We start from the raw sequence: 6,383 nt of genomic DNA on the forward strand, positions 1-6,383 counted from the left end.
GGAGTAGTAAAGAGCAAGGCCCTTGGAACTGGACTGCCTGGCTTTAAATCTCGGCTCCAGCTCTTTCTAGCTGTAGAATTTTGGCTAAGATATTTTTCTGTGCCTTAGCGTCTTCATCTATGAATGGGGAAATAATTGTATCTATTTCATAAAGTTACTGCAATGATTACATGAATGCACGTATACAAAGTGTTTCAAACAGTGCCTGGTGTGAAACAAACACTCAATAAAGCATAGCTATTGCTTTTACAAAAGAGGAGAAAGGAAATGACTTTCCCAAGGTCACTTGGCTTCTAAGTGGCAGAGCGGGGTGTGTCTAAATACCTAACCATTATGTCTCCCTGCCCCGGGCCCTGTACATGAAAGCAGCTCCATCATGGATGGTGGCTCCTTTCCAGTACTCTGGTGATTGGGGTACAGAGTGGGAGGCTGCTTTCTCCAGCCCCGCCCTGCCCCACCCTGCCCCGCCCAAGGGCTGGAGCCTGGAGTCAGGCCCTTTCTTTTCCACTGAGCAACTGGAAGAACTGGCCTCCAAGTCTTGCTAGGGGCTGGGAGGGCGAACAAGGGGGCATTGAGCCTGGTGGGGCCTCACAATGGCTGCTCTGTCCCGGCTAGCCGGGGGCTGGGCCCGTTTCCGACGGGGACAATAGTCAAAAGGCAGTGACGCCGGCAGGGCCTGGAATCCCAGGCGGGATTTTCCAAGACCTCAAAGCCTGCTGTTTGTCCTCACATGGAGACCCAGGAAGCCTGCCTCCCTGTCTACCCCCAACCCCACCCACGCTGGGCCCTGTGCCCAGAGGCCCTGGCCCCCTCCCCAGCCCTGAGGTGCCATTGTGACTGGGGTTGGGGAGGCTCTGAGGTCTAGGATCTGAGTGGGTGCTCTATACCCCAAAGTTTGTGCCTGATGACCCTCGTCTGGGGCCTGGAATGGAGGAAACTGCCTCATGCCTGGGCTCTGGCCACCGGCACTTGGTTATGGAGGGAGGTGGCAAAGTTGGCCTCAAGGAGGCTGAGGAGCTTCTGAAGGTCACGGGCAACCACCCTGTGCCGGAGCTGTATTGTGCCACATGGTCGGCTCCGAGGGTCCAGTGTGCTAGGCTGTGTGGTAGCCTGCTCTGTGGCCGCGGAGGGAAGCCTGCCAGAGGCTGTCGGAGGCGGGAGGCCGCATGCGGTGGCTAGACGGTCAGCAGGTGGTTAGTGATGTCCTTCCGCAACCCTGAGGCAGCTACGTGGGGCATGTCCCGGCTGAGGGCAGTGCTGGGTCCCCTGTAGGGGACAGCCAGGCCTAGGGAGTCCCAGGGAGTTTTAGCGTCAATCTGAACTAGCCCCAGCCCCCACCGAAGTCCCTGACTGCAGCGGAGACCCCAGAACCACTGGGCCTCCTCAGAAGACGAGGCTGACAGGGTGAGTGTCCGTCCATCCACCCTCCAGCCCTGCTCCAGGCTAGGCTTCTGCCGTGCCCTGCCTTGGCCCCAGGCTGGGGGCTGCTGGGGTAAGGTCTAGGCTGGCCAGTGGGACTTTGAAACCTCCAGCCTCCAGCTGTGAGGGCAGGAAGGAGTTAGGGCAAAGCTGAACAGAAAGCTCCCTCCCCTCCCCCAATATCTCCTTCCCCACACAGCCAGGGACATTCTGAGGGCAGGAGGCCCATTCCAGTGTCCCCAGCTAGGCTCAGAGCTGGCCTGAGGACTATGGGGCCCTGGAGACTTTGGCCTTGGCTTCTTCTCCCTTCCCCCCCACCCCTAGGCCCGTGCTTGGTTATCCTCCCTACCACCCTGGCTCCCCTCCGCCTGCTGCCGGGCCCTGACCCTACCAGGCCGGAGGGGTGGGGGGCACCTGAGGTCTCCTCAAGGTCTGACCCAGGCACCGGCACTGTCCAGCCCCTACTCAGGCATGGCCGCGGGGGCTGGGGGTGGCAGCTGGGCCAGGAGGGGAGTGCCGGGGCGGGGGTGTGTGTGTGGGGGGGGCTGTCCTGGTACGTGCTGTGTTAGCAGGGAGCAGTGCCCAGCTGCAAGCCAGGCAGGCGGGGTGCCGGCTGTCCCTGCCCTCCTAGTCCGGCACATCAGAGGGACGAGGCCCTCACCCAGCCCAGCCTTGGAGACCTGGACCCCAAGCTGGGTAACTGCGGTACTATGAGGATAGACAGATGCCTCTGGCGTGACAAGAAACCAGAGTTACATAGAAAGACCCCCTTACTGGGGGGTAAATAACCTCTCCTTTTGCAAGGACAGTCACACAGACTCCTCTGGCCCAGAGAACAGATACACACGTGCCTCCCAAAGGAACAGATGCATAGACCTTGCAGGAAGGAGAGATGACAGAGCCCTTACCCCTGAGGATAGACACAGAAATTAAGCCCCATCCCCACCCCAACTTGGCCAGAGAGACAAACACATAGACCTTCCCAGAGAATGGTACCCACGACCCTGCCCCAACAGCGAAGCGCAGATTCCCACATCCCCCGGGAGGACAAGCAGCAGATGTGCTACCTCCCAGCCCGAGCCAGGTCTAGAGGCTGCCTGACGAGGTCGGGGCTGGGAGGTGCCTCTTTCTCACGCTCTTTGCTACCCCGTCGGAAGCCCAGCCATTTCCTCTGCCTCAGAGGAGGGGATGTTGAAGTGGGCGATGGAGGAGCCCATGACCGGGGTCCCAGGGGGCCAGATGTCAGAAGGGGACAGCTGATTCTCCGTGGCCCCGTGGCCTGGCCGGGGTGAGGGGGTCAGCAGACAGGGTGCTGGCCACCGGGCCAGGCGAGGCACCGTCAGGAGCCCCCAGCCTGACGTCAGTCCCACTCATTGTTGTCGCTGGGGCTTGAGTCACTCCCCGTGACGCCACTGGGGTCAGCTCCGGAGCGACTGGGGGTGGCCTGCAGGCCCAGCTTCAGGGCTTAGCTCTCCCCTGGGCACACACTAGGATGGGGTGGGGCCATCCAAGGCCACAGTCACCATGCAAAGCCAGCTGCCTACTCCCAAGGTCTTGGGTTGGCCTTCAAGGTCCCTCCATGGGCCTCAGCTGCCGGCCCGGCTCAGAGGGCCTCAGCCAGCCACCCGGCTGCCTGGCTGGCTGTGGCCCCGGGCTCTGACTGCGAAGTCCACTCTGTCTTTGCCTCTCCTGCCCCGCAAGCCTCAGTTTCCACCCTCGGCTCTCAAGGAGACCTCTCCCCCAAGCCTTTTTCTTTCCCCTTCTCCGGGAACCCCCCTTCCTGAATAATTCCCTGTAGCTCCACTTCTTTCTGGAACCACTCTCCCCTTCCTGCCCATCCCCTCACGTTGCTATCCTGTGCTCTCTGCAGCTATATCCCGGTTTTCTCCTGGCGTCCAGTCACTGCCCACCTCGCCGAAAGCAGGGCTTGGGCCTCTTCTTTATTCTCAACGTAGCATCTTCTCTCCCACAGTCCCGCGAGATTGACAGCAGGAGCCTCCGTCCCAAGCCCCCTCTGGTCCCTGTAGAGCCTGCTGACATTTCTTTCATACCAGATCTTGTGTCCTCCTGCCCAGGAGGAACATTTGCTCTGCAAGACTTTGAGCTTTCAGAGGGCCACACTGTCCACCGTGGTATGACATGGGTGTGGCACGTGGACAGTTACATGTCTGGCATGAATGCATGAGTAAGTGAATGCATAAATGATTACATCTTGAAGGGTGCCTGGCTCAGTCTGTAGGGTGTGAGACTCTTGAACTCAGGGTCGTGAGTTCAAGCCCCCTGTTGGGTGTAGAGCTTACTTAAAAATAAAATCTCTAAAAACAACAACAAAAAAGGGCGCCTGGGTGGCTCAGTCGGTTAAGCGACTGCCTTCGGCTCAGGTCATGATCCTGGAGTCCCGGGATCGAGTCCCATGTCGGGCTCCCTGCTCGGCGGGGAGTCTGCTTCTCCCTCTGACCCTCCCCCCTCTCATGTGCTCTCTCTCTCATTCTCGCTCTCTCAAATAAATAAATAAATTAATTAATTAAAAAATGTATTCTTTGCTTTCTTTAAAAACAACAACAACAACAACAACAACAAAGATTACATGTTGATCATAGGCTGGGATAATTCATTCCACACAGTCTCACTTTTTGGACCCTCCCTCCCTGACAGGACCACCCACATGGGTGTAGGACCCAAGGTCTGAGGTGCAGTGAGAACTGCCCTGTGAGGATCTGGGGAGGTAAGAGGAGGCAAGGATTGGCCAGCATCTGGCTGGAGACAAGCAAGGTGAGGGGGCTTAGCTTCAGCCTCAGGCAGGAAAGGCTCCAGGGGCAGGGTGAGTTTTGGAGGAGGGACAAGGGTGGATGAAATGAGGACAGAGTGCGTGGCCTTGGCAAGTGTATTAGTCAGGGTTCTACAGGGAAAGGGAACTAATAGGATGTATATCTATAGAAAGAAATTTGTTATGAGGAATTGGCTCATGTGGTTATGGAGGCTGATAAGTCCCAAGATCTGTAGTCAGCATGTGGGAGGCCCAGAAAAGCTGGGGCATAGTTCCAAATGCTGGCGGGTGGGAGACCCAGGAAGAGCAGATATTTCAGTTCAGGTCTGAAAGCAGGAAAAAAACCCAGCGTACCAACTTGAAAGCAGTCAGGAGTTCTCCTTATTCACGGCAGGGTCAGCCCTTTTAGGCTATTCAGACCTTCAACTGATTGGATGGGGCCCACCCCCATTGGGGTAGGTAGTAGTTGGCTCTGCTCAAGTCTACCAGATTCAAATGTTAATCTCATTCAGAAAACACTCTCCCAGACACACCCAGAATAATGTTTGATAAATTGTCTGGGCACTCTGAGGCACAGGTAAGTTGACACATAAAATTAGGCATCAAATAAGTTACAACATATCACTGAGCCTCGGTTTCATTACCTTGTAAACTGGGGGGAAACTGTATTTACCTTCAAAGGTAGTTGGAGAAATCAACACAACAGTGCATTCGAAGTGCTGGTATTGTGCCTACTAATAAGTGATTATTAGCTCAATAAGTGATGAGTAGTAGTAGTGATGATGATGATGATGTCAGGATTGTGGCCTCCCTGAGATGGCGGGTGTCAGGGGTAGGGAAGAGATCAGCCACTCTCTTCACTGACTGGCAGTCTCTGGGAGTTAGGCTCTGATCCGCCCCCCCCACCCACCCACCCAGGGCTGGTTCTAACCTCCTTTGGGTCTCCCCTTTTGGCTCCTCACACACTCAATATTTTATGCTGATTCCTCCTGGTTAAGTCCAGGCTCCAGAAGAGGTTGCTGGTCTGTAAGGCAGTCGGCTTTCTCCTTCCTCAGGCCCTGGGGGTAGTCTGAGGCTGCCAGGGGAGAGGTAGCTGCACCTGGGATAGAGACAAACCAGAGACCAAGTGCACCAGGGCCCAACTATGGGGAGGAGGGTGAGGGGACAGGGAACTGATGAGGAGGGGGTAAAGGTCAGCCAGAAAAGGAGTTGTGTGGGGATTTAGAAAAACTGGTGGGAGGGTGCCTGGGTGGCTCAGTTGGTTAACGTGCCCGGAGTCTTGATTTCGGCTCAGGTAGTGATCTCAGCGTCCTGAGATTGAGCCCCGAGCTCAGTGCTGAGTCGGCTTGAGATTCTCTCTTCCTCTCCCCTGCCCCTACTCCCATTCACACTCTCTCTCTCCACCCCTTTCTCTAAAACAAACAAACAAACAAACAAAAACAAATAAAATCTTAAAAAAAAAAGAAAGAAAAACTGGGGGGAGAGGGGGAACCTAAAGGGTGTGCTGGAGCCAGCAGGTACTGGTGCTGGAGAGCCCATTGTACCTCTGATGATCAAAATGTAATCCTTCATTCATTCCGGACTCTGCATTCAGGGATGTCCTGTAACTTCAAATCAGCCATCGTAGAAAACTAGCAAACGCTACTGATCAAGGCATCTTCCCACTAGGGAGCAGGCTTTGAGTGGGGTGTATTGGAGAATGGTAGTGCATGGGGAGGGTCAGGGTGGAGAAACCAGAAAGAGAACTTCTGTAGTGGTATGGAATCCTGCATTTGAACCCCAGGCTCGGCAACTTACCAGGTGACATTGGGCAAGTTACTCAACCTCTATCTGCCGCTAGTATGGATCGTTATCAAGCTTAATTGACATACATAAAGCACTTAGAATCATGCTCTTTACATTCCACTCAATAAATATGATCTATTACTATTTTGGGAAAGAAAGTATGTTAGCATCTTAATCCTCAAGTAAACCACTCAGGCGGAGTCTCGGTTGGGCCATGCCAGGCTCTCTGGGCATTAACAAAACAATGGACAAACCTCTGCCTGCCCTGGGCTTACGATCTACATGGACAACCAAACACGCTCCCAGAAGTTACAGAGCACTAAAAATGCACTCATTCGTATAACACTTTACATTCCACGAAGATCTTTCATATGAATTATCTCTTGTGAGCCTCACAACAGCGCCCCATTTA

The sequence above is a fragment of the Eumetopias jubatus genome, unplaced genomic scaffold (genome assembly GCF_037043125.1).
Source record: "Eumetopias jubatus isolate StellerSeaLion01/CBP00866 unplaced genomic scaffold, mEumJub1_p1.0 scaffold_8, whole genome shotgun sequence".
Classification (NCBI taxonomy): Eukaryota; Metazoa; Chordata; class Mammalia; order Carnivora; family Otariidae; genus Eumetopias; species Eumetopias jubatus.